Source organism: Oncorhynchus kisutch, linkage group LG11 (genome assembly GCF_002021735.2).
Source record: "Oncorhynchus kisutch isolate 150728-3 linkage group LG11, Okis_V2, whole genome shotgun sequence".
In the NCBI taxonomy this organism is placed as follows: domain Eukaryota; kingdom Metazoa; phylum Chordata; class Actinopteri; order Salmoniformes; family Salmonidae; genus Oncorhynchus; species Oncorhynchus kisutch.
In genome coordinates this window covers 18,729,373-18,752,024 of record NC_034184.2, presented here as the reverse complement: position 1 = coordinate 18,752,024, position 22,652 = coordinate 18,729,373, and the positions used below count along the sequence as shown (strand labels likewise).

General features: G+C 41.0%; 1 protein-coding gene across 1 annotated transcript in view; it reads right to left on the bottom strand.

The window, feature by feature from the left end:
• LOC109899150 (RNA binding fox-1 homolog 3) overlaps nucleotides 1–22,652 on the bottom strand; it is a 745,488-nt gene that overhangs the window by 590,499 nt on the left and 132,337 nt on the right. The window contains exon 3 of the mRNA XM_031836492.1: nucleotides 6,909–7,018. The gene's annotated coding sequence lies outside the window, so the exon portion shown is untranslated. The remainder of the gene's footprint in view (nucleotides 1–6,908; nucleotides 7,019–22,652) is intronic.

Sequence of the window (22,652 nt, the reverse complement as noted above, 5' to 3'; positions counted from 1 at the left end):
GTTATCTAATCCAAGTTTATCATTTTAAAAGGCTAATTGATCATTAGGAAACCCTTTTGCAATTATGTTAGCACAGCTGAAAACTGTTGTCCTGATTGAAGAAGCAAAAAAACTGGCCTTCATTAGGCTAGTTGAGTAACTGGGGCATCAGCATTTGTGGTTTCGATTACAGGCTCAAAATTGCCAGAAACAAATTAATTTCTTCTGAAACTTGGCAGTCTGTTCTTGTTCTGAGAAATTAAGGCTATTCCATGCAAGAAATAACCAAGAAACTGAAGATCTCATACAACGTTGTGTACTATTCCTTTCAAACTGGCTCTAACCAGAATAGAAAGAGGAGTGGGAGGCCCCGGTGCACAACTGAGCAAGAGGACATTAGAGTACATTAGAGTTTCTAGTTTGAGAAATGCTGGCCTTCTAGGCAGAGCTCAATGTCTGTTCTTTTGTCCATCTTAATAATTTTCCTTTTATTGGCCAGTCTGAGATATGGATTTTCTTTGCAACTCTGCCCAGAAGGCCAGCATCCCAGAGTTGTCTCTTCATCAATTAGCCTTTTAAAGTAATAAACTTGGATTATCTAACACAATGTGCTAATGGAACACAGGAGTGATGGTTGCTGATAATGGGCCTCTGTACACCTATGTAGATATTCCATAAAAAATCTGCCATTTCCAACTACAATAGTCATTTACAACATTAACAATGCCTGCACTGTATTTCTGATTAATTCGATGTTAATTTAAATGGACAAAAATGTTTTGCTTTTCTTTCAAAAACAAGGACATTTCTAAGTGACCAAAAACTTTGGAACGGTAGTGTATATTCATACAAAAATACAAAATGCATGTATTCTAATTCAAATAAATTAATTCGATGTCAGGCCAGTGAAGTGCAACCTCCAAATACCTGAAATAGTTGAAACTATTGAAATATGTATATCAAATACATACACTATAAATGCCTCCCACAATGTAAATCTCCAACTGTGTACTACTGTTCTTCCAGTAATGCACTGTACATTCTAGAAATACAGCATGTTGCTGTTGAAAGGTGTTATAGTATTATGCTGTAAATTTGTGTTTTCAGTAAAAGTCCTGCAAATCTACAGTAAAAAATACTGGTTTCTGTGATGCCTTATTTTACTGTAAATGTACAGTAATCTCCTGGCTACTGTGCTGCCAGTAATTTACTCTAAAAATTACAGGATCTTTTTTACAGTGCATCTTATGCCTCATTAATCTGATAGGAAACTCAGAAATGTCTGACTTGCTAACTGGTTGTAGTTGAACACTTGCTGCATTCAACAAGTTAGCAAGTCGGACGTTTCAGAGTTCAGACAAGCACGTGAATGCGACATTACGCAATAGTCACACACACACACACAGACACACACACACACACACACACACACACACACACACACACACACACACACACACACACTCTCTGAGTCACAACCCCATGACAGAGTGCCAGTTGTGTGTCGTCCTTTGACTAGCGTGTTCACAGAATACGCACCTCATACCCTGCCTCCTTAAATCACCCCCCCCCCCCCCCACACACACACAGATTATCCTGCAAACAAACAGACTAAAGCATGTGCTCTCGGACACGCAAACACAAATCGTTTACCATTCATTGATTCAAGTTACTACATTAACAGTCAAGAGTTTCACCACTTCTCCTTTCCTTGCTCCATTTGCAGATTGATTGTTATTTTCTCCCCTCTTTAGTCACTTTCAATCTAACACCCAGCAATTAAAATCAATCAGCCATTGGATTGGCCTGCCTCTGAGGAGCCCATATAAGATGGCTGCCTGACAGAGGGCAGACAGGGATCCCAAATGGCATCCTATTCCCTATATAGTGCACTACTTTTGACCATTGCCCATAGGAAATGTAGGGAATAGGGTGCCATTTGGGACATACACTCTGATTTGTCCCACACAGACACTTAAATTATCTTCTTTTTTATTTTCTCATTGGTGCTGCTTCTTACCTCATGCACACGCACACACACACACACACATATGCAAGCACACATGCAGACACACACACGCAAAAATACCACCACCAGGCCACTGTTGGCAGGACATGACACACAGGGGAGGACATGTTTACACTTTGAAATACTACTGTCATCCATATAAAGGGGAGATGGTGGAGGGGGGAACAGGGGAGCAATATGTGTGTGTGTGCATGTGCGTGTGTGTGTATGGATGTGTGTGTGTGTTTGTGAGTACGTTTGTGTATGTGTCTGTGCGAGGGGGTAGTATAGGTAGGACAGAGGGAGCTATGATGAAGTGTAAAACTGAGATGGAGGACATAATAGAAAAGATAATAAAAGGTGTGAAGGATTATAGGTAGGTGGTGGCGAGGGCCATTTCACACTGAAATTCAATCTGCTTCGTGTGGAGAAGTACTACACTCACTGTGTTGTCCACCCCCCCGCTCGCTATCAACACACACACACACACAAACACAAACACACACACACACACACCGATGCTATATTGCTATTGATCAAGAGCAGTTATCAGACATGAGAGAGGCATGGTACTGCCTGCGAAAGCACAGAGAGAACAATTCACTATATCATATAAAATACATCATAAAACTCACAGGGAATCTCATTGGAAAAGCAGACTAAAAGCCACCAATATTGATAAAATGACTTGGGTTCTGTCCAAAATGACACCCTATTCCCTATACAGTGTAATACTTTTGACCAGGAAGTGCACTATGTAGGGAATAGGGCAGAATTTTGGATGCAAACTAGGATGCACCACAGTGGATTGCAGTGCAGTGATATGAGAAACCACTGGAATAAAAATGTATAACTTATAGTTATATTCTATACTGCTGTCTTGTGTGTTGGAGAGTGTTTGATGAGTACAAGTTTTTCAGTCAAGTTTCACATTACATTTTTGGACTATGACTAGTCGCCAAGGATCCGCCCCTTTTTTTCAATTTCCGCCTAAAATGACATACCCATATCTAACTGCCTGTGGCTCAGGACCTGAATCAAAGATATGCATATTCTTGATACCATTTGAAAGGAAACACTTTGAAGTTCGTAGAAATGTTAAATTAATGTAGGAGAATATAACACATTGGATCTGGTAAAAGATAATACAAAGAAAAAAAGCGTTTTTTTTTTTTTTTGTGCCATTATCTTTGAAATGCAAGAGAAAGGTCATAATGTATTATGCCAGCCAAGGTGCCATTTTGATTTTGGCCACGAGATGGTAGCAGTGTATGTGCTAAATGTTTGACTGATCTAATGAACCATTGCATTTCTGTTCAAAATGTTGTATCATGACTGCCCAAATGTGCCTAATGTGCCTAACAATAGCAGGGTATTATTTCACTGTAATATCTACTCTAAATTGAACAATGCAGTTAGATTAACAAGAATTTAAGCTCTGCCAATATCAGAAAATGTCTTGTTACTTACAACCACATGCTAATCACATTAGCCTATGTTAGCTCAACCATCCCACGGTGGACCCACTGATCCTGTAGAGGTTTAACCTAGTTCATTCACAGCCAAAGAATTTGCTGTTTGTAACTCTACCCACACAAAGCAACACCTGGCCTGTGTACTAATCCTTTCAGACCCCCCTCAAGCTCTGGAGCTCCATCACTCCCCTGGTGACCTGAGCTAACCACACTAGCTTCTGTGGCTCCCTTCTAGCATCAGGCTAAATCCTCAATGCGAATGATAGATTCTAGCGCTTTTGGGAGGTAAAAAGGAGAAAAAACTAAATTGTAACCGATTCAGTCCATTTTTTAAACTGCTTTGGGAGAAAGGGTAGATGGAGGAGACGAGGGGGAGGCGAGAGGGAGGGAGAGAGGGTGGGAGGGTGCGGTATTTAAATTCTTCCAAGAAGTTCCCCAAAGCTTTGGCATGCATATTTCTGCAAGATTTTGCAATCCAAGTCCATCACACACACATCCAGGCCTAAACAGTCCCACGGAACCCTGCTGCCCCCGGCCCAGTTTCTCTGGCTCTGGTGTAGTAATTGTATGGGAACGCCTGTGTATTAATTACATTTATATGGATTTCTTCCCCCAAGCCACATTAATAGCCTCTGGTCTCCCATGTATGGAGATAATGGTAATGAGATTCAATAAACTATTAAACTGTTCACTCCATGCATCCACAAACTATAAAACATATATAAACTATTCATTCCACACACCCACAAACTACTATAAACATGTAAACTATTCATCAATCCACAAACTATTACAGCGTAGAGGCGGCAGGGTAGCCTAGTGGTTAGAGTGGCGGACTAGCAACCGGAAGGTTGCAAGTTCAAATCCCCGAGCTGACAAGGTACAAATCCTGAACAAGCAGTTAATCCATTGTTCCTTCATTGAAAATAAGAATTTGTTCTTAACTGACTTGCCTAGTTAAATAAAGGTCAAATAAATTACAAATATATAAACTATTCAACACAGACATCCACAAAATATTACAAAAATAAAAACTATTCAATACATACATTGACAAACATATGAGCTATTCACTCCATACATTTACAAACTATTCAAAGATTCACTCCATACACCCAGTAGCTATTATGAACCTGTACAGAGAATATTCACAGAGCTCATTTTTAACAGTCAGTTTGAAACTGAAAGTCTGAAAGGCAGAGTTAGAGTGAGGGTTGTGTACTAAAAACGCCTTGTCGATAGAAATTGTTAGTTGTAATGCATACAACTGCAAGTTGTCATTCATAGGATATGTAGTCAGTGTCAGTGTTAATGTTACATTTGAGGGAGGTCTGGATAGCCAATTAATTGGGTCTGGATAGCCATTAATACCTGTAATGTGTAATGAGGTGTAAATTAGATAATATATACTGTAACAGTCAAAAGTTTGGACACACCTACTCATTCAAGGGTTATTTTTTATTTTTCCTATTTTCTACATTGTAGAATAATAGTGAAGATATCAAAATGATGAAATAAAATATATGGAATCATGTAGTAACCAAATAAGTGATAAAGAAATCAAAATATATTTTATATTCTTCAAAGTATCCATCCTTTTGCTTTGATGACAGCTTTGCAGACTCTTGGCATTCTCTCAACCAGCTTCATGAGGAATGCTTTACCAACAGTCTTGAAGGAGTTCCCACATATGCTCAGCACTTGTTGGCGGCTTTTCCTTCACTGCAGTCCAACTCATTCCAAACCATCTCAATTGGTTTGAGGTCAGGTGATTGTGGAGGCCAACTCATCTGATGCAGTACTTCATCACTCTCCTTCTTGGTCAAATGGACTGTACACAGCCTGGAGGTGTGTTGGGTCATTGTCCTGTTGAAAAAGAAATGATAGTCCCACTAAGAGCAAACCAGATAGGATGGAATATCGCTGCAGAAAGCTGTGGTAGCTATGCTGGTTAAGTGTGCTTTGAATTCTAAATAAATCACTGACAGTGTCACCAGCAAAGCACCCCCACACCATCACACCTCCTCCTCCATGCTTTACGGTGAGAACCACACCCACGGAGATCCTCTGTTCGCCTACTCTGCTTCTCACAAAGACACGGCAGATGGAAGTAAAAAGGACAGATTTCCATTGGTCTAATGTCCATTGTTCATGTTTCTTGGCCCAAGCAAGTCTTTTCTTCATATTGGTTTCCTTTAGTAGTGGTTTCTTTGCAGCAATTCAACCACGAAGGCCTGATACATGCAGCCACCTCTGAACAGTTGATGTTGACATGTATTTGCTACCTGAACTCTGTGAAGCATTTATTTGGTCTGCAATTTCTGAGGCTGGTTACTCTAATGAACTTATCCTCTGCAGCAGAGGTAACTCTGGGTCTTCCCTTCCTGTGGCGGTCCTCATGAGAGCCAGTTTCATCATAGGGCTTGATGGTTTTGGTGACTGCACTTGAAGAAACTTTAAAAGTTCTCGAAATGTTCCGTATTGAATGACCATCATGTCTTAAAATGACGATGTACTGTCATCTGCACATCTATTACTCCAGTATTAATTGCTAAATTGTAATTACTTCGCCACTATGGCCTATTTATTGCCTTACCTCTTTACCTAATTTGCTCACACTGTATACAGATTTTCCATTGTGTTATTGACTGTACAGTTGTTTATCCCATCTGTAACTCTGTGTTGTTGTTTTTGTCACACTGCTTTGCTTTATCTTGGCTAGGTCACAGTTGTAAATGAGAACTTGATATCAACTGGCCTACCTGGTTAAATAAAGGTGAAATATCTATATTTTTTAAATAATTCTCTTTCCTTATTTGAGCTGTTCTTGCCATAATATGGACTTGTTATTTTACCAAATAGGGCTATGTTCTGTATACCACCCCTACCTTGTCACAACACAACCGATTTGCTCAAATGCAATAAGGAGGAAAGAAATTCCACAGATTAACTTTTAAAAAGGCAGACCTGTTTATTGAAATTTAATCCAGGTTGACAACCTCGTGAAGATGGTTGAGAGAATGCCAAGAGTGTGCAAAGCTGTCATCAAGGCAAAGGGTGGCTAAAATATAAACATCAAATATACTTTTATATGTTTAAAAAAATTGGTTACTACATGATTCCATATGTGTAATTTTGTAGTTTTATAGAAAATAGTAATAAATAAAGAAAACCCCTTAAATGAGTAGGTGTGTCCAAACTTTTGACTGGTACTAGATAGATAGATAGATAGATAGATTGACGTTGAGAATAGTAGTAGTAGTGTGTGTGTGTGTGTGTGTGTGTGTGTGTGTGTGTGTGTGTGTGTGTGTGTGTGTGTGTGTGTGTGTGTGTGTGTGTGTGTGTGTGTGTGTGTGTGTGTGTGCGTGTGTGCGTGCGTGTGTATGCGTGTGTGTATGTGTGTGTGTGTGTTTATAGGTTTGGAAGGTGAGGAAGATGAGTCCTACCTTGTTGTATCTGCAATCTCAGAAGAACCTGGTCTGGAAAGATGATGTCCACTGGTGTCTTATGCTCCCCGCTTTTTATCACACACTCAGCATCTATACTCTTCTTCACGCTTGAGAGAGAGAGAAGGGGAGAAAGAGAGAGGGAGAGAGAGTGTTGGTTAGTGAATTCCCACAGGGATAGGTTGTGTGTGTGCTGACCTTATCGTTGAGCTGTGTCGATATCAGGTCATGATCATCACCTCTGTCTGTCTATATGTGAGGGTACAGAACCAACCCCACACACACGCACACACTGAGGTATGGGGTCAATGCAAAGGTGTGCTGGCGGGTGGGCAGAGAAACAGAGAAACCCAGCAGTAGAAAATAGTAGAAATAGTAAAAATAGTAGAAGTAGAAAGACTGTTGTACTGACTGTGTGTATTGGTGCTACAGAGACACAGAATAAGGGTTGTTCCATGTCATTTCATCAAGCCATGACACCCACCATCTCAGATTGTTCTGAAATCGTTAAATAAGATAAGCATTCCGGAAACATTATTTTGTTGAAATATAATTTGAATTCTGAGGAAATAAGGTTGTGGATTGCACCCAAATTGTATATTTGAATTTATAGGATTCATATAATATTCAATAATTACAGTATCTCATCAGATTTGGACCAAAAGCCATCCACAGACACCCCACACCCCACTCCAATCCCACCTCAACAACGAGTATATACTATCAGTTCTCTATGTTTGACAACTAATATGTTGCTGCGTCTTGGAGTATTGTTTCTTTATCCTATGTATTCTCAGTGAATGTGGTGATGTCTCTTTTTTTTCTTTCCTGTTCAGATAAATTTGTCATTGAAGTTGTTCGGTTTATGTCCAATCTCACAACCTGATATTGCCAGGTTCTGACCTCTGACCTCTGTTCCTGCTATTAGGTAATTGTTTTTTTAAAGAACGTTAGTTTGTTTTAGAAAATATTTAGGACTTATTTATTTCTTGCCACCCACTCTAAAACTAACTTCAGCTCTTTGTTCAGTGTTGCAGTTATTTCAGTCACTGTAGTAGATTACTTGTATAATGTTGAGTAATCTGCATACATAGACACACTGACTTTACTCATGTCAGTAAAGATTGAACAAAGTAAGGGGCCTAGACAGCTGCCCTGGGGAATTTCTGATTCTACCTGAATTTTGTTGGACAGGCTTCCATTAAAGAGCACCTTCTGTGTTCTGTTAGACAGGTAACTATTTTTCCATAATATAGCAGGGGATGTAAAGCCATAACACTGAAGACTAACCAAACAGCCCCCACAACATTTTAATCATAAATGTCTCTCAGCCAATCATCAGTAATTTGTGTAAGTTCTGTGCTTGTGTAATATCCTTCCCTATAAGCGTGCTGAAAGTCTGTTGTCAATTTGTTTACTGTAAGATAGCATTGTATCTGATCAAACATTTTTTCCCCAAAAGTTTACTAAGGGTTGGTAACAGGCTGATTGGTTGGCTATTTGAGCCAGTAAAGGGGGCTTTATTATTCTTAGGTAGCAGAATCACTTTGCTTCCCTCCAGGCCTGCGGGCACACACTTTCTAGTAGGCTTAAATTGAAAATAAGGCAAATAGGAGTGGCAATATCTTCCACTATTATCCTCAGTAAATTCCATCCAAGTTGTCAGACATTGTTGATAGACAACAATACTTTTTTAATCTCTTCCACACTCACTTTACGGAATTCAAAATTACAATACTTGTCTTTCATAATTTGGTTGCTGTCATACCTGGTCCATAGACTGCTTACAGGGAAAGAAAACCAATGTTTAATTTTGTAATGTGATTGAACTATCCCTTTAACAATGTGGGTGTGGGGGATTCCTTAAAAAATTATCACCTAATAGCAGGAACAGCACCATCTACACGTCAGAACCCGGTAACATCAGGATGTAAGATGGGACATAAACCCAACAACTTCAATGACAAATTTCTCTGAACAAAAATTAACATCACCAATTTCACTGAGAATACATTACATAAGATGAAGAAACAATACTCCTAGCCGCAACTCCATACAACTTGTCAAAGACAGAGAACTGACACGATATGCACGTTGTTGGGGTGGAATTGGAATGGATTGTGGGGTGTGAGGTATCCATGGCTTTTGACCATTTCTTGGAATGCTCATGTCTATCTCATTATTAGAACAAAGGTTAGTCCAAATTGGATGTTAGGTACTATATTTATTGAATATTAAAATGGCCAATTTGGTTGCAATCAATTAGCTTAATTTCAGCAAAATAATATTGCACAAATTCTTATCCGATCTCTTTCTAACAACATAAATGATTTTCAGAACAATCTGAGATGGTGGGTGTCTAAATCTTTTGAGGTGGAACGACCGAGAAGGAAAACTGTGTAGTGTGCTTTGCAGTATGGTGTCTTAGCAGAGATGAGGGTGACTGTCATCAATCCGTTGGCCTTGCACAGACTGCAGTGACTCAATACGAAAAACATTTATTTTCTCTCTCTATCGCTCACGTTCACTCTCACTCTCTTAGATATACTCTCCCTCTGTGTCCCACTTGAACTCCTTTTTCCTATTCTTCTCTGCCTCCAGCAGCCAATACAGTACATATATTTTACCCCTCTCTCTCCCTCTCCCCTATCTTTTACTCTCCTTCTCCCTCAGTATCCCGCCCTCTCTCTCCCTCTCCCCTATCTTTTACTCTCCTTCTCCCTCAGTATCCCGCCCTCGCTCTCTCTGCCTCTCTCTCAGTCAAAAAATAAGGACAGAGAGGACTCAGCTTTCCTGAAGAGTGGAAAGTGGAGCGGTAGAGCAGAGGAAAGGACGAGAGGAGGAGAGGCCTGGGGCGATACACAAACAGGATCAACACTTCAGCCAAAAATACAGCAGGCTGTATCTCTCTTAGAAACAACCCAGGAAAAGAGAGGGGAGAAGAAAGAGAGGGGGGATGGAAACAGAACTAGCAAGAGAAAGAAGTAGTGTGAAAAACCCAAGGTGCAAGAGAGAGAGAGTGAGGAGAAAGATGGCAGTCTCACCCAGGCAAGGGGGGATTAGTGAAATCTAAGCCCCCTCTCTGTGCTGCTCCTTTTGGGTTTACTGTCAAATAACAGCCCTTGGCTTTGGCCTATATATTGCTGCTGAGAGAGAGGCTGTTGGAATGTTCTTTAATTTCATTCTGAATTAAATTAAGGGGTGGTTTGGAGAGTCATGTCTGGGAACTCAAACTGGGAACAGAGGAATGTGTGTGTGTGTGTGTGTGTGTTTGTGTGTGTTTGTGCGTCTGTTCGTGTGAGTATGCGACTGGCGAGTGTGTGTGCGTGTAGTCAAATCTACAACTATTATCTTCATAAACAACTTATAAAATTGTAGTACATAAAAGCATATTGTTTTGTAATTTCCCTGTATTTTCCGTTATGATTTCTATGAATGTATCTTTTAAAGATAAAAGACAAACAATAAACCAACAACATATGTCCTTCACCTAGACACAGTTGAAGTCAGTGCACTAAACATTTAGTTAAAGCCTGCCTGATTAAAACGTATTTAGAGAGGAGTTGGGTACAAGAGAGACACTGCAGAGAGTCAAACTCAAAGCACTAAACAATTACCTTGCCAGGGACTACAGGAACATTACCATATTAAAGGGACTGGGACACTTGAGGACAAAGATAATGATGGTGGGATGAAAATAGCTCACACTTTAATTTGGACACACAGCCATGCAAACACACACATGCATGCACGCACGCAAGCACGCACACACACACACACACACACACACATATAACATGTATACTGAGGTGTGTGTGCGTGTGTTTATGTGTGTGTTTGTGTGTGTGAGTGTGAATGTCCAAAATAGTTTCTGCTCATTCCATGACAGCATCACTATCATTGTCAACAGTGACATGGCTGAACTTGGAGAAACTTTCATTTTCAACTGCTGGTGAATCTCGCCGCTCTGCCCTTCCAGCCATGGCCGCGTGCACATGGGTGTGTGAGGGGTTTGTGTGTGTGTGTGTGTGTGTAGAGACATGGAGTTCAGTGGCATGGAACTGATTGCCCTGCCAAACTCTGACAATTACTATATGGGCACAGAGACATTGCCACTGACACACACGCACACGCACACACACACACACACACACACACACACACACACACACACACACACACACACACACACACACACACACACACACACACACACACACACACACACACACACACACACACACACACACACACACACACACACACACACACACACAGCCTCCAGACGTCTGACCCATACACCTCTCCACTGGCGTGAGACGGATGTGAGAATCCTGTTCCCTGCTGACTGGGTTCACGGGAGCAAACACACACACAATCTCACACACACAAAACTTGCACTATCGCAAAATAACCTGGTCACTCACATCAGACCCAAACATTCATACACTGTATGCATTTTATTCTAGTAAACAATGCCAAAGAATGAGTATGAAAGAAGCCCTATAGTATCCAATTACCTAAAATCCTGAAGTGGAACTATGAGATTAAGTTGCAGGCTGCAGACATTGTGTAGTATTAATGTAGTACTCTGTTGAGGCTTTTTAGCTGTATATGTGGAGCTAATACACTGTGTGTGTGAGCCTGCGTGCGGCTAATACACTTCTCTGACTAGCCTACACACACCTGCTAACCACAGCTATCCATCAGAATTAGACGTTCATCAGTGCTTGTCAAACATCAAACGTTGATGTTGTTGCAAATGTCACATTTCAAAGTGTTTAAGGTTGTTTAGGCATTAACTCCAAAATCTTAAGGTTAAGCATTACGTCCGATTGGTTAATCTAAAGGTTAAGGTTTTAAGTACGCTTAAAACTAAAATCTCAATAACAACTTTCTATCACTGGATACGAACTTGCAACCTTTAGAATCAAAAACACATTCACACCCATCCAACACCATAAGCAAAACCAAAACCTACTTGAAGGTAGCAGCGCTTGCTCACTGTTGCCACTAGTGGCCGACGTTGTCAGACATGGATGGAGGTCGAATACTGACCTGTATCACGGGTGACCTGGCTGGCTAACCACAATGCATCTGTATCTGGACATTAGTTCAACACCATAGAACTATTGGGGAAGAGAGAAAAGAGATAGCATAGCTCTCTCTAGCTCTCCTCTCTGTCCTTCTCCTCTCGTCTCTCCCTTGCTACCACACATCATCTCTATCTCTTTTTAACTCGTACTATTTTTTATCCTCCTGTTTCCTCTCTCTGTCTCTCTCTCTCTCTCTCTCTCTCACCTCTGTTGTCTCCCTTTCCACAGCATATGATCTCTATCTGATCTCTATCCGTAGCACTCACTTCTGTCATCATGAAGTGCTTTGAGAGGCTCGTTAAGGATCACATCACCTCCACCTTACCCGACACCTTAGACCCACTACAATTAGCATACGACCCCAACGGATCCACATATTACATAATCGCCATCGCACTGCACACTGCCCTATCCCATCTGGACAAGACGAATACCTACGTAAGAATACTGTTCATCAACTACAGCTCAGCCTTCAATACCATAGCGCCCTCCAAGCTCATCACTAAGCTCAGGGCACTGAGTCTGAACCCGCCCTGTGCAACCTGGTCCTCGACTTCCTGACAGGCCGACCCCAGATTGTGAAGATAGGCAACAACAACTCCGCTATGCTGATCCTCAACACAGGGGCCCCACAAGAGTGCATGCTCAGCGTGCTCTCTCCCCTCTCTCTCTCTCTCTCAATTCAGTTTTTTCAATTTAAGGGGCTTTATTGGCATGGGAAACATACATAGCAAGTTCATTTTTTTTACATTAAACATTACACTTACAAAAGTTCCAAAATAATAAATACATTTCAAATGTCATATTATGTCTATATACAGTGTTGTAATGATTTGAAAATAGTTAAAGTACAAAAGGGAAAATAAATGTCAAGGATTTCCTCCTCTTCTTCTGAAGAGGAGAGGCGAAAAGGATCAGAGGACCAATATGCGGCGTGGTAAGTGTCCATGGTTCCTTTAATACGTAAACGTACACATGAACAACTGATTACAACAAAACAAGAAACGTGTGAAACCCTAAACAGCCCTATCTGGTGCAAAACACAGAGACAGGAACAATCACCCACAAACACACAGTGAAACCTAGGCTACCTAAGTATGATTCTCAATCAGAGACAACTAATGACACCTGCCTCTGATTGAGAACCATACTAGGCCGAAACATAGAAATACCCAAATTATAGAAAAACAAACATAGACTGCCCACCCAACTTACGCCCTGACCATACTAAATAAATACAAAACAAAGGAAATAAAGGTCAGAACGTGACAATAAATAAGCATAAATATAGGTTGTGTTTAAAATGGTGTTTGTTCTTCACTGGTTACCCTTGTGGCAACAGGTCACACATCTTGCTCTCTCTATCTTCTTCTCTAACCCTCCCTTGTGTTCTTCTCCTCCTGTTTCCCTGCTCCTCCTCTCTCCAGAGTACAGTTGTCTCTCCCACTGTGATTCTATCAGATCCATCTCTCGCTTATTCATTTTTCATTGATAGCCTGAGAGATGTTTTGAAAAGCAGTCTAACCTGCCCTCCCACCACAAACGAACATGCACACACTCACACACGCACACAGTCACACCCAAACACACACACTCTCACACGCGCACACACACACACAAAAACACACATTCACAGGATTTACCATGAGCCCCGGCCTCACACCAATTCACCAATTCCAAAAAGAAAGAAAACATTAAAATACATCATAAAACACACAATCTCACAGGAGAAACTGACAAAATGGGCTCATAAATATATGAGTCTAAATATCTCCAAAACACTCACAAAATAAGGCCTAAACTCTCACAATGTTTTGTAAGTCTAAACCCCTCCCAAACACATCACAAAGCCTAAGCCCTAACTTCTCATCAAGGTCCCTTACACATTTCAACACAAGACACTGTTGACAGCTAGTCATAGTCAATTAGGCAAATTAGCGGTTATTTCTTCAACAGAGTCCTTTACAGAATGAGCAATAGTGTTGTAATGAGTTTAATGCTGATAATACTGGGGTTGCTTTGCAATCACGCATTCTGTTGTCTACAACAACGCTAGAGGCATCAGGGTGAGGACACTCATGAAGACATGTTTGTGTAAGTCCGCCCACCCGTCTGTCACTTTCTGTCTGTGTGTGTGTGTGTGTGTGTGTGTGTGTGTGTGTGTGTGTGTGTGTGTGTGTGTGTGTGTGTGTGTGTGTGTGTGTGTGTGTGCATGTGTGAGTGCGTGCGTGCGAGCATGTGTTGCAGCCCCAAGGGATTCCCTAGCATGGTGAGAGCATTTTAGCAGGCAGCACTCTTTCTGTTCATGAGTTTATCAGTGGGATCTTAAAACAACAAAAAAATCACCAAGCTTTAGAATCATCCCATTCATGTCTAAACAGGTTGACAAGTTGTGTGACCTTTTAACACCCTAGAGTCGATTGACACACCACATCCGCCAGTGTCGCACTTCCGCATCTGCAGTGCAAGGTCGCAGAGCTAGAGCTGTGTTTGTCAGGCCATGAGACTTCTCGCGGGGATGTCTGTAGCATCCGAACGGTTTGGCTCTACGACCCCCACAAGTGTCAGGCGAATCGTCCAAAGTCAGTACAGTCGATATGACAACTTCTGTTTGGTAGCATCCGAACCGTTGGCCTACAAACTAATGTTACCGTTGTGGAAAGGGGAGATTCTCACGAATACGATGGCGTTCTCCATTTTGCTCTACAACCCCCACAAGTGTCACGGAACTTGTCTGAAGGTTAACAGTACCGGTTTTAAAAAACGAATGGAAGTATGAAGGTAGTTTTGTTCCTACCCCAAAAAAGGGGTTAAATGTGTGTAAAAAAAAATATAGAATTACGACAGACATTTCAAAACCTTGTTTCTTACGATGTATTTTTTACTGTCCTTTTTGCCATTTATGAATGTGTTATTCCCTGCGTTTCTATGGGCTTTAGTAGTAAGCCAAAATCGACATTTTATCAAATCATGCCTAAATGATACCTAAAGGGATCCTCAAATTCTAAATCAAATAGCTAAATGATCCATAGTATGATCATCTTAAAACAGTTCCATTTGTCAGTTTAGCACCCCCTCTACCCCAAGAAGAATTAAGAACAAAGGTGCCATAACCACTTGGTATGTGTACTGGTAGCAGAGGTTCAGGAGAGAGAGAGAGATAACAAGACGGCCTCATCAAACTGTCATTAATCATGGTAGGAAAGAGGGGGAAGGGGAATTGGAGGGAGGACGGCGGGAGGGAGAGAGGGAGGAGAAGAGGTGGGCGGGAGGGAGGGTGCGAAGGAGAGATGGAGGAAGGGATCAGTTAGATTTTATTGTAAATACAATTCAACAATAAACTACTGTATTGCTATTTTGGTATATGTTTACCCCAGCAAACTGGAAATTATGGTGGATTGTGGAGATATATTATGGGGGAAGAAATAATCGCTGGCTCATTAACATATTTGAAGGCGTGCCTTGTAAATGGCTATATTTGTTGCACACGTTAGTTCGAGTCCTGTACCAATTTAAGTAATATATGGTAGTATTTTTTATTCCAGCAATTAAGTGTATATATGAAACATCATAATCATAATGGTGGTTGGTTTTAACATTTTTAATGGTTGAGTATTTATCTGTTTGCCCTGTTATCACGGCTAGTTTGGAAACTTTTGTTTAGGGCTCTAGAAGTTTAACTGATTTAAAATACCTAGTATTCATTAATATACTGTATTATGTGATGTCTACAGTCAATCAGCTTGCTCTAATCCCTTGTTATTACAGTACAATAATGTGGATGCCATTGTCTTACAGTTGAATAGTCACTTTTACTGCATTGTACTGTGTTTCATTGCTCTTTCATCAAGTTACCATTAATATCTCAGTAGTGTATTGGTGTAACAGTATAGACTTTACGTCCATCCCCTCGCCCCGACCAGGGCGCGAACCAGGGACGCTTTGCACACATCAACAGTCACCCTCGAAGCATCGTTACCCATCCCTCCAAAAAAGCAGCGGCCCTTGCAGAGCAAGGGGAACCACTACTTCAAGGTCTCAGAGCGAGTGAGGTCACCGATTGAAATGCTATCAGCGCGCACCACCTCTAACTAGCTAGCCATTTCGCATCGGCAACATTGGCATTATCCAGAGATGGTCAGAGATATATCATAAGATGTCTTGTTGTAGTTACAATTATTTTGAAGACCAATATATCCTTAAGTACAATAACATTTTCAGTAACAGTTATAGAAACATTTGACTTGCTATGACTGTGATGTATTTTTTTATCAACCTTGGTTGAATACACTAACTAAGTTGACAAGAGCATCTACTAAATGACCAAAATGTACAAATGAAAACTTGGAAAGAACATTGGGTAACGTGTCGTGGCATGGGTAATTCCAGTAACATACAGTATATTTGATTACAGTAACATTATTGGTATTTTTGGCAATTGATTATTGGAAAATGGATTACAGTAGTGTTGCTGCATTTGCAGCTAGTAAGTTACTGTACATTTTACATGAAATGTTTTACAGTGTAGCAACACATTTAGCCTTCTATGTGGTCATTCAACATTTGTATGAAATGTAATTTGTGTTGTTTAATGTTTTAGGGACTCCAAAGCAAACTAGCAAACCAGGCTGTCCTCTTGTGAAACTAAGCAGATGCAAAAGTAATTGTTAACTAGCTAAAGCAGTTTTTGCAATTTTAATGTGCAATTTTGTAAGCTTGCCTTGCTGTTCATGAAAAAAATATATTTTAAAGTCAATCACTTGTCATTGTTCTTTATTGTTGTAACGTTAGAGATTGAAGATATTTAACATTAGAGATTGAAGATATTTGCCAATGCAGCAATAGCTAAGTTGTGCTTATTGTGTAGTGCAGGATGACAATATCTGGATTCTATGGTTGAGTAGCTATGTAGCCGATCTGCGCATGGACCCTATGCCTAGAATAAATAGGAAACCTATTACTTCCACCAGTACAGGCATTATGAAAAACACAAGGCTCGTCATCAATTAATTGCATGGCATACGTTGGCAGTTTCTGATGTGCGCGATTGATGTAGTGATGTCCCATTCCCTACACTGTAAAGGGGTAGGTGTGAATTTGACAGTACCTTACAGGCAGCTCAGGGGCAAGTACAATTCTGTATTTTACATTACAGTACACCTACTGTTATATAAATATGGTATCAAAGCAAGTACTGTGTGATGACAGACATTACAATACTGTAAAATGTACTGTATTATTCTGTTTTTAAAAAATCAACACTACCAGAACCAGAATGAACGAATGGATTAATGAATTATATTAATTGAGCGAGTTTTATTTTTATTTCACAGCATTTTACTGTAATTACAAGGTATTGGTGGAAGCAGGTCAGCTACGAGGTAAAGTGTTTACACATTAGAGTATATTGAAGAATATTTGGTGGTTATATCACTTGCACTTCTAGACACCACAGGATCGGTGTCCACCCCGTGGGACGGTTGAGCAAACGTAGGCTAATGTGATTAGCATGAGGTTGTAAGTATAGGCAAATAATTTAACTGCACAGTCCAACTTATAGTAGCTAGTACAGTGAAATAATACCATGCTATTGTTTGAGGAGAGTGTACAGTTATGAACTTGAAAATGTATCAATAAACCAATTCGGAACATTTGGGCAGACTTGATACAACATTTTGAATAGAAATGCAATGTTTCATTGGATCACTAAAACTTTGCACATACACTGCTACCATTTAGTGGCCAAAATCTAATTGCGCCTAACCTGGAGTAATACACAACACATTTTTTTTCTTTGTATTATCTGCTACCAGATCTACTGTGTTATATTCTCCTACATTCATTTCACATTTCCACAAACTTCAAAGGTTTTCCTTTCAAATAGCATCAAGAATATGCATATCCTTGCTTCAGGTCCTGAGCTCCAGGCAGTTAGATTTGGGCATGTCATTTTAGGCAAAAATGGCCCGATCCTTAAAACCTCTACAGAATCAGGTGTTTCTTTTAACGCTATGAGGCACAATGACAACATACAATGAAAATTGGTACAGCATTCTCACTCATGGGTGCAACAAATATGCCCTCTTTAGAGAAACGCCTCAAAATGTGTTAATGAGCCAGAAACAACATTACCATGCACCTACTACTTGGGCTAACAGGCTGACTACACCACTCACATCGCATGCACGAGAGTTGCAAAATAAATATAGAAATATATATTATTCAGTTATTGCACCCGCACTGCTCGCACGTGCCAATGAGCGTCTGTGTTGCCAAAGGCTAAAATAGAAGTCAGTTCTATTTCTGACACAGATCGTTCTACAAGTCCAGCCTCTCCCATCTCCTCATTGGTTTATAGAAGCAGGTACCCACGTGCCATCTCTTCATTGGTTATACCCATGTGGGTGACTGAAAGACGAATGAGGTCGGTGGCAGTAATGCACCCAACTTATGAAAATTGCCAATCGCAATATAGAGTCAAGAGAAGAAAAGGCCTAGAAGGAAGAAAGATGACTAGAAACAATTCGGTTGACCGTTTTATGTGTTGATTAATTGTCGGAGTAGAGGACCTTGTGCATTTCAGGTAAAATAACAACTCAATGTTTCTATCCCAGGACAAATTAGCTAGCAACAGCAAGCTAGCTAAATAGGACAAATTAGCTAGCAAGTGCAAGCTAACTAGATAAATTGCCATAAATGTTTAATGCTTTTTGAACTGTCCCTAAATTAATATAATTGGTTCAGAATTTGTTTTGAAATTTTAACCTGTGTGTCATGATCGCGTTTGGTGTGAGGGGACAAAATCAATAAATGCATGATGGCGCACGCGCGCAGCCGGTTTGGGTTCCGTGTAAGGGGGAGGGGGTATTGGGATTTAGCCATAAAGACAGAGTATTAAAGAGAGAGGGATAGAGGGGGGAGGGAGGCAGGGCAAGAATATAGGAAGTGAAGATAATGAATAAAGGGAAAGAAAGGAGAGTGAGAGATAGTTATGCAGTGCTGTAGGATTTCTCTAGACATCCGCTACCCCCCCCCAAAACTCATTGTTCAATGTTTTTTTTGATTGTCCAAAAATCACCTACTCACTAAGGGCTGGATTCAGAGGAAATGTACACCTACGCATGCCTTCCCTACACACTTCTTAGTAGGTGGTATTCAGACTTACCTTATGCAAATGCATAACAGGCTTTGCAAGGGTGGTTCTATTGCGGGTGCTGAATACATTTCATTCAACCACTGAAAACACTCTTACTTGCTGGCCAACAGCTTTTCTAGTGAAGGTTCTCATTCAATAGTGTTTTCAGTACATTTATCAAAAGCCAAACCCCTTTGAATTTGGTGTACCTTCAATTTGAATTTTCTCGACAGACTCACTAGAATACATGAAGGGAACGGTTCAGAATTAGTGATCAGTGAAAGAAAGCCATGTAAATACAAGCATAGTTATCTCCTTTTCAGCACCAATTGGTAGTCTTAAAAATACTCTGATCTTATATATTATTTAGTGTTAGGGAAGTATTCAGGAATAATAAAGGCTCTCCAAACCTGTTTTTTTTCAAACACAAAAGATAAAAAATACAGTGGTTAGATTAATCCTGAAAGTTGTCATATTCAATTGTACCATGAAATATCAAAAGGTGAGAAAAGTATACAATAGGGGTTGAACAGTAGTCCTATAAATCTACTATAACAAATCTTTTTAATCATGGAACTGTGATGACAACCAAGATGGTGCAGCAGTTAGACGTGTTTGTTTTCGTCCCATGTAAATATTGTATTTTTCAGGGGTTGTATACATTTCATTCTCTTTTTGTCATTTTCAAAATAAATATACATTTCTTCAACCCGCCTCACCCAATGTTTTTAGACCTTATAACTGGAGCATCCATCAGAAGCTAGCCAGCTAATTAGCTACTAGTTATTTAGTCATTGTTAGCCTCTGCTGGTGGTCTTTATCTTTAGCTCGGACTCCTGCCGCTTTAGCCCCGATAAGACCTGCCAGTCTGCAGAGCGCGACACCAACCCTGAGCATAATTGGCCTCCTCTTTTCCACTACATCACCGGAATCCTGCCACAAGCTCTGGACCAATACAGCAGATCTTCACAGCTAGCTTATTGCTACCGAGGAGATATTGTGGCTAACGCCCTTATCCAAAAACATGCACCAGTTAGCCTCGAGCTAGGCCCATCTCCCGACAAGCAAACAAAGTATGCCAACTACAACACTTGTCTCACCAATTGGCCTGGACCCTTATTGACACAGAGCCCTGCCGATCCATCACGACTGGTCTGCTGACGTAACTCGGCCAAAGTGCTCTCAACAGGCCTCTGCGTCGTGGATGTTTGGTGATGATCCATCTGCTAGCCCGCCCTGCTAACTCCCTGAACGCCGTGTCTCCCGCTCGCTCAACGTAGTAAATGACTACCGACTGTTCCCTGTTTCATCTAGTGCTGCTCATTGGACCCTATGATCAATCGGCTACACAGCCGATGCCTGATAGACTGTCCATTAACACAAACCGAAACCCCCAACAGAAGCTAGCCAGCTAACTAGCTACTAGCTAGTAGTCAGTTAGCCACTACTAGCGTTCATCAGCTAACCTTAACCCGGTCAACACCTGCCAGTCTGAACAGCACGATTCAGCCCAGAGCATACCGGACTGCTTTTTCTACACCAAATCTCCATATCTCCGGATTCCTACCGCAAGCTGTAAACCTTTTCACCTGGATCAGCACAGCTAGCTAGCTGCTATCCGAGTGGCTACTCCTGGCTAACATCCCGAAGCAAGCAAGCACCAATTAGCTAGGAACTAGCCCCGTGCTAGGCCCATCTCCTCTCTCTTAGTTGCACCTGTGCCTCATTTCCCTTGAATGTATTTAAACCCTTAGTGTTCCTCAGTTCTTTGCTCTGTGTTTGTATGTTAGCACCCAGCCCCAGCCATGCTGTGAACTTTTATTTCTCTAGTTGGATTTTCTTGAGGTACTCTGGTTTTGTTGTTGTTGTTTATTTTTGATTATTCTTTTGAGGTTTGATTTTTCCCTGCTGTTCTTACCACTTTGTGGATTTTCCTTGTGTCTTGGAGGATATACATTTTTTCTCTTGGAATTTCTTTTGACGTTGTGGATTTATATTTTTGCCTGGAGATCTTTTCCTTTTTTCTTTATTAAATCACGTCTCTAGTACTGCTGTGTCTGCCTCATATTCTGGGTTCTGCTGTCTATTAGTGGCTCAGTTTACTAAGTGACTGTTTCTCACACCGGAGACCTGAGTTCGTAACCGGGTCCTGACACTTTTAATCTCTGTTCTAAACGCACTAGACAACCAGTTTTTATATAATTTAGCCGTACCCTTATCCTAATCCTCCTCTGTTCCTCTGGTGATGTAGAGGTTAATCCAGGCCCTGCAGCTCCTATCTCCACTCCCATTCCCCAGGCGCTCTCATTTGTTGACTTCTGTAACCGTAAAAGCCTTGGTTTCATGCATGTTAACATTAGAAGCCTCCTCCCTAAGTTGGGTTAATTCCATGCTTTAGCACACTCTGCCAACCCGGATGTCCTAGCCGTGTCTGAATCCTGGCTTAGGAAGGTCACCAAAAATCCTCCAGTTCTATCCGACAAGATAGAACTGCCAAAGGGGGCTGTGTTGCAATCTACTGCAGAGATAGCCTGCAAAGTTCTGTCATACTTTCCAGGTCTGTGCCCAAATAATTCGGACTTCTACTTCTAAAAATCCACCTTTCCAGAAACAAGTCTATCACAGTTGCCGCTTGTTATAGATCACCCTCAGCCCCCAGCTGTGGCCTGGACACCATATGTGAATTGATTGCCCCCATCTATCTTCAGAGCTCGTACTGTTAGGTGACCTAAACTGGGACATGCTTAACACCCCGGCCATCCTACAATCTAAACTAGATGCCCTCAATCTCACACAAATTATTAATGAACCTATCAGGTACAACCCCAAATCCAGAAACACGAGCAGCCTCATAGATACCAACCTGCCCTCTAAATACACCTCTGCTGTCATCATCCAGTATCTCAGCAATCACTGCCTCAATGCCTGCATCCGTAAAACGACCACCCCTCATCACTGTCAAACGCTCCCTAAAAAACGTCAGCGAGCAGGCCTTTCTAATCGACCTGGCCCAGGTATCCTGGAAGGATATTGACCTTATTCCGTCAGCAGAGGATGCCTGGATATTGTTTAAAAGTGCTTTCCTAACCATCTTAAATAAGCACGCCCCATTCAAAAAATGTAGAACCAGTAACAGATAGCCCCTTTGTTTTGCTAAGTATAGTGTTGGAGGCTGCCCTTTGTTTTGCCAAGTATAGTGTTGGAGGCTATTTCGTAAAAGACACCGCCGAAGACAAGGCTCGGTAGGATAGTCAATATGTTTGGCAGCATGAGTGAAGGATGCTTTGTTGCGAAAGAGGAAGCCGATTCCAGATTTAATTTGGATTGGAGATGCTTAATGTGAGTCTGGAAGGAGAGTTTAGAGTCTAACCAGACACCTAGGTATTTGTAGTTGTCCACATATTCTAAGTCAGAATTGTTGTATGGCATTGAGGCTCGTTTGGAGGATAGTAACACAGTGTCCAAAGAAGGGCCAGAAGCATACAGAATGGTGTTGTCTGCATAGAGGTGGAT